Source organism: Hyla sarda, chromosome 4, assembly GCF_029499605.1.
Source record: "Hyla sarda isolate aHylSar1 chromosome 4, aHylSar1.hap1, whole genome shotgun sequence".
NCBI classification, from domain to species: Eukaryota; Metazoa; Chordata; class Amphibia; order Anura; family Hylidae; genus Hyla; species Hyla sarda.
In genome coordinates, this window is record NC_079192.1 from 5,407,956 (window position 1) to 5,414,697 (window position 6,742).

Sequence of the window (6,742 nt, forward strand, 5' to 3'; positions counted from 1 at the left end):
TGCGCTGTCAATTTATGAATGGACACTACTATAATTGGTAGCGAGGCTGGTGACGTGCAGCCGTCATGCTACAAATGTAAACAACCAGATCGTGAATGAAGGCTTATCGGGTGAACTAGGGCTGGTAGGTTATACCAAATAGGAATGGAGCTTATGCAAATGGATGGGAAGAATGCTCGTTGCGGGCAGTATGTTAATGTTAATGAAGAGCGCTGGGCCGTTCTATATGATGTTAATCTGGCCATGGAAGGTATTTATATATATAACCTAGTAGGATGTAAAAAGAACAGAAACATTTCAGGGCTGCTTGTGTACATTACGGATATACTGATGTGAAAATATCAGAGGATACAAATGCATGGTAACCATGGTAATATGCTAACATAAAAATTTTAAAAAGACTTAGATATATTGTGAATGTGAGAGTATAAGGTGACACAATACAGAGCTAATTCAGATAAACAATAACCATGGTAATATGCTCATATTATAAATTATTTTGAATTATTTTGGAACCAAATAAGGCAAAACTACATGTCCCTGATTGATAACAGTCTTTTTGAGCCTGTATAGGAGGATATACTACCTGAGAGGTAGTCTATATGGTTTATTCTAAAAGAGGATATACAAGGGGATATACCTGTGCGATTAGAGATGGATAGTGCATATCAGCAGGTGTTACAGCTGTATGTATTACTCCATGAGGATATAAAATAATATTACAGGATAGTTTTAACAGTCTCTTTGAGGCCTCTGGGTGTTACGGTGGACAACTTATACATCCAAAAGACCTCCTTTTTCTTCAACAGCTCAAATCGGTTTGAGACATTGTCAGGTATATGGTCTATGGGAGTAACAGTGTATACCTTTCTTTGGTCTGGATGTTTCAAGGTACAATGTCTAGAGACCCCATGTAACATAAACTTATTTTTGACATTCTGTCTATGCTTGTTCAGTCTGTTGCACGGGTTAACTGGCAGAAGTCCCGCTGTTACCAGTGGGGGACAACTTCTGCAAGCCCCCCCCCCCAGGAACATCTGTGGATGGTCCTGGTCAGCGATCACTGTGATTGGTCCCTGTGGACCAATCACAGTGATCGCTGACTGGGGGGGGGGTTAAAGTTCAGATCCCCCGCTCTGCCCGCCGCTAGATGTCGGGCAGAGCGGGGGAAGAGGATCCCGGGAGCTGCGGGGGACCTCGGCACATACCTGCGGAGCGATCGGAAGAGTTTGTTCCAAATGCTGAGCAGCGGAGTACCCCTTTAAATAATACATCACTTTATTAATTATCCCCATATTTGCCAACATTTAGCTCCTTTTGTATTACCCTCTCCACCATTATCATTCATAAAAGTTATATCATACTTTATAATTCTTTCTAGCAATTGTTCTCATGCCTGAATAGGGTGAATCCTCCTAGCAAACCAATTCCTAGCTATTAATAACACTAATATAAAGAAATGTTTAGACACCAATTTGCATTTTGAGGCTTTTGTTCCTTGTAAATTACCCAAAATAACCCTAATTAAATTAACTTCCAGGTTTACATTTATATGATCCATAATTTTTTTTAATAATGCAGAGGAATAAAGAGACGGCAACTCACCAACTCTTCGTGACTTCTTTATTTGACAGACGTATTCACATCTTAACAAGGGGGAGTAATGCAGGGGGTATGTAGAAGAACATAGGCTACAGCTACCGTTTCACGCTGTTAGTGCCTCATCGGGCCTCTCGTTTACTGCTGGTCACAGATAAGACTAAATGGGGGCACGCTTCACCATCACCAATCACATTGGATTACACCTATTCACGTGACTAAAAACAGAAAAGACGTCCTCAGAGGTAAGTACATCAGGCAAATGATTTAATCTCACACCTATCATTAACCCCTTAAGGACACAGGGTTTTTCTGTTTTTGCATTTTCATTTTTCCCTAATCACCTTCTAAAAATCATAACGCTTTAAATTTTGCACCTAAACTTCCATATTATGGCTTATTTTTTGAACCACCAATTCTACTTTGCAGTGGCATTTGTCATTTTACCAAAATATCCACGGTGAAGCGGAAAAAAATAGTTTTTCGACAAAATTGAAGAAAAAAAATGCCATTTTGTTAGTTTTGGGAGCTTCCGTTTCTACGCAGTAAATTTTTCAGTAAAAATGACACCTGATCTATATGCTGTAGGTCCATATTGTTAAATGATACCCTACTTTTATAGGTTTGATTTTGTGTTACTTTTTTTTTTACGAGTGCGCCATTGTCTGTGCGGTTTAATTATATATTTTTATATTTCAGACATTTACGCACGCGGAGATACCACATATGTTTATATAAATTTTTATTTACATAGTTTTTTTTATGGGAAAAGGGGAGTGATTCAGACTTTCATTAGAGAAGGGGTTAAATCACATTTATTAACACTTTATTTTTTTGCAATGTTATAGCCCACATAGGGGACTATAACATTGCACACACTGATTTCCTACACTGATCACTGCCATGCAATAGCATGATGTTGATCAGTGTTATTGCCACTCGACTGCTCCTGCCTGGATCTCAGGTACGGAGCAGTCATTCAGTAATCGGACACGCAGGAGGCAGGTAGAGATCCTCCCCAATGTTTAAAATTGGCATTTTCTGACCCCTATTACTTTTTTATTTTTCCACGTACGGGCCGGTATGAGGGCTAATTTTTTGTGGCGTGATCTGAAATTTTTATCGGTACCACTTTTATATTAATGGAACTTTTTGATTGCTTTTTATTCATTTTTTCATGATGTCAAAAGTGACCAAAAATACGCTATTTTGGACTTTTTTTGCGCGTATGCCATTGTCCCTGCGGTTTAATTAACAATATATGTTTATAGTTCGGACATTTCCACATGCGGCAATACCACATATGTTTATTTTTATTTACACAATTTTTTTTTATGGGAAAAGGGGGCTGATTCTTACTTTTATTAGGGAAGGGGTTAAATGAACTTTATAAACTTTTTTTTCACACATTTTTTTTGCAGTGTTATAGCCTATTACACTGCAAATACCAATCTCATGCACAGATCCATGCTGTGCATTGACATGGAAAAGATCAGTGTTATCGACGGTGGAATGCTCACACCTGGATTTCAGGCTTGGAGCAATCAATCGCCGATTGGATGCGACGGAGGCAGGTAAGGGGACCTCCACTCGCGTTTTAGCTGATCGGGACATTGCGATTTTACCGACTGAGCTGCCGGGAAGCTTTCACTTTCATTTTAGATGTGGCGTCTAAGGGTTAATAGCGTGCAGCACAACGATCGGTGCCGTGCGCTATTAGCCTAGGGTCCCAAATGTCATTAGCTGCTGGGATCGACCCGGTATGATGGCGTGACCCCGCATTATATACCGGGACCGGGAACTGCGTCCTTAAGAGGTTAAATCCTAACGGACCTACAGTGTTTGTTCTTATAATCCACTTAGTTTCTTGTTGCAGGAGTTTCACATTTCTTTTTTATTCCCAGTTCTGGGTTAACCCCTTCTAATCCAACAACCTTTAGGACTTCTGGGATTCCATTGTAGACTTCAGTTACGTGTTTGATAATGAATCATGGTACAGACAGGTACAGTCGCTGTGTACTAAACCCAAAATTGCACTTTTTCTCTCAAAGACTGTTTGGAATGGACTGCTGGGTATGTATTCTAATGTCTACAGACAAGTATAACCAGCAGACCATATGTTGTGGAACAAAGACACAGATTTGTGCTAAAAACTTATTCCTCCCTACTCTCCTAACTACAGCTGAGCCAGCTTGTTCAAACATATAAGGCAACACACAGCTATCTGCCCCTCTCTATAATAAAATGCTGTAGAAAGTGACTGGGAGGTTAATGGCTGCAGTAAAAATTATTTTCTGTGCAAAAATGCACTGCTCTCTGTCCACCAGAACGCTGATGTGACTAGGAGGTGAAACACTGCTGTAAAAAGCTTGTCTGTGTAACACACAGTGCTGTCCTATCTCTCTGCATTGTATTGAATGAAGTAAAGAGCTGGAACATGAATAGAATGAACAGTAAAGGTGGTGGAGTCTGTCTGTATGTAAGAAGTGGTATGAAAGTCAGTGTGAACGATTCCATATTGTGTAATGATTCTGAGGATGTGGAATCACTGTTGGTAGAATTAGAAAAGGAGGGAGATACTGAAAAAATAATACTTGGTGTAATCTACAGACCCCCTAATATCACTGAAGAGATAGAAGGTCGGCTGTATAAACAAATAGAGAGGGCCGCCCGGGCAAGTACAGTGGTAATAATGGGAGATTTTAACTATCCAGATATAGATTGGAGCCGGGGGCTGGCTAAAACTACAAAGGGGAGAAAATTCCTAAATTTATTGCAGGATAATTTTATGGGCCAGTTTGTGGAGGACCCAACAAGAAGTGATGTCTTGTTGGATCTGATCATTTCCAACAACGCAGAGCTGGTTGGTAAAGTAACTGCGGGAAAACCTTGGTAATAGCGACCACAATAGAGTTACTTTTGACTTAAAATGTAGAAAACAAAGACAGGCGGGGAAGGCAAAAACATATAACTTTAAAAAGGCAAATTTCCCTGGGCTGAGAGCTGCACTACAGGACATAGAGTGGGGGGAGGTGTTCTCAAATACTGATACAGAAGGTAAATGGGACATCTTTATATCATCTCTAAATAACTATACAGCTAAATATATACCAAAGGGGAACAAATATAAACGATTAAAACTAAATCCTACATGGCTGACAAATGATGTTAAAAGAGCAATAAACAACAAAAAAATAGCCTTCAAAAAATACAAATCTGATGGGTCAGCTATAACATTTAAACAGTACAAAGAGCTTAATAAAATCTGTAAAAATGTAATAAAAACAGCAAAAATTCAAAACGAGAGACAGGTGGCCAAAGAAAGCAAAACTAATCCTAAATATTTTTTTAGATATATAAATGAAAAAAAAAAAACAAGGACATAGCATGTAGGACCCCTTAATAATGATAATGGGGAGGTTGTCACGGGCGATCAAGAGAAGGCGGAGCTACTGAATGGGTTCTTTAGTTCTGTATACACTATGGAAAAAGGAGCTGACATTGGACTGGTCAGTGCTGGTAACACATCATGTACAGGTCAGTGCTGGTAACACATCATGTACAGGTCAGTGCTGGTAACACATCATGTAATGTACTGAACTGGCTTAATGTAGAGATGGTACAAGGTAAGTTAAGTAAAGTAAATGTAAGCAAATCTCCAGGGCCGGATGGACTACACCCAAGAGTTCTTAGAGAGGTAAGTTCAGTAATATCTGTACCCCTGTTCATGATATTTAGAGATTCACTGTTTTCTGGTATTGTGCCAAGGGACTGGCGCAAGGCGAATCTGGTACCAATCTTAAAGAAGGGCTCTAGGTCTTCGCCAGGCAATTATAGACCGGTAAGTCAAACGTGCATTGTGGGTAAATTGTTTGAAGGACTTATAAGGGATTACATACAGGAATACATAGGGGATAATAGTATTATAAGTGATAACCAGCATGGGTTTACTAAGGATAGAAGTTGTCAAACCAATCTAATTTGCTTTTTTGAAGAGGTGAGTAGAAGCCTTGACAGAGGAATGGCTGTGTATATAGAGGGGGGGGCTGTGTATATAGAGGGGGGGGGCTGTGTATATAGAGGAATGGCTGCGGATATAGTGTTTCTGGATTTTGCCAAAGCGTTTGATACTGTCCCTCATAGACGGCTGACAGGTAAGTTAAGGTCTTTGGGTTTGGAAACTTTAGTTTGTAACTGGATTGAACACTGGCTCATGGATCGTACCCAGAGAGTGGTGGTCAATGATTCGTACTCTGATTGGTCCCCGGTTATTAGTGGTGTACCCCAAGGTTCAGTACTGGGCCCGCTGTTGTATAATTTATTTATCAATGATATAGAGGATGGTAATAACAGCTCTGTTTCTATCTTTGCAGATTACACCAAGCTTTGTAGCACAGTACAGTCTATAGAGGATGTGTATATAGAGGGGGGGCTGTGTATATAGAGGGGGGGCTGTGTATATAGAGGGGGGCTGTGTATATAGAGGGGGGCTGTGTATATATAGAGGATGGTATTAACAGCTCTGTTTCTATCTTTGCAGATGACACCAAGCTTTGTAGCACAGTACAGTCTATAGAGGATGTGTATATAGAGGGGGGCTGTGTATATAGAGGATGTGCATAAGTTACAAGATGACTTGGATAGACTAAGTGTCTGGGCATCCACTTGGCAAATGAGGTTCAATGTGGATAAATGTAAAGTTATGCATCTGGGTACTAATAACCTGCATGCATCGTATGTCTTGGGGGGATTAAACTGGCAGAGTCACTGGTAGAGAAGGATCTGGGTGTACTTGTAGATCACAGACTACAGAATAGCATGCAATGTCAGGCTGCTGCTTCCAAAGCCGGCAGGATATTGTCATGTATAAAAAGAAGCATGGACTCAAGGGACAGGGACATAATACTCCCCCTTTATAAAGCATTGGTACGGCCTCACCTGGAATATGCTGTTTAGTTTTGGTCGCCTGTTCATAAAAGGGACACTGGGGAGCTGGAAAGGGTGCAGAGACGCGTGACTAAACTAATATGGGGCATGGAACATCTTAGCTATGAGGAGCGATTAAAGGAGTTACAATTGTTTAGTCTTGAGAAGAGACGTATAAGGGGGGATATGATAAACGTATATAAGTATATAAATGGCC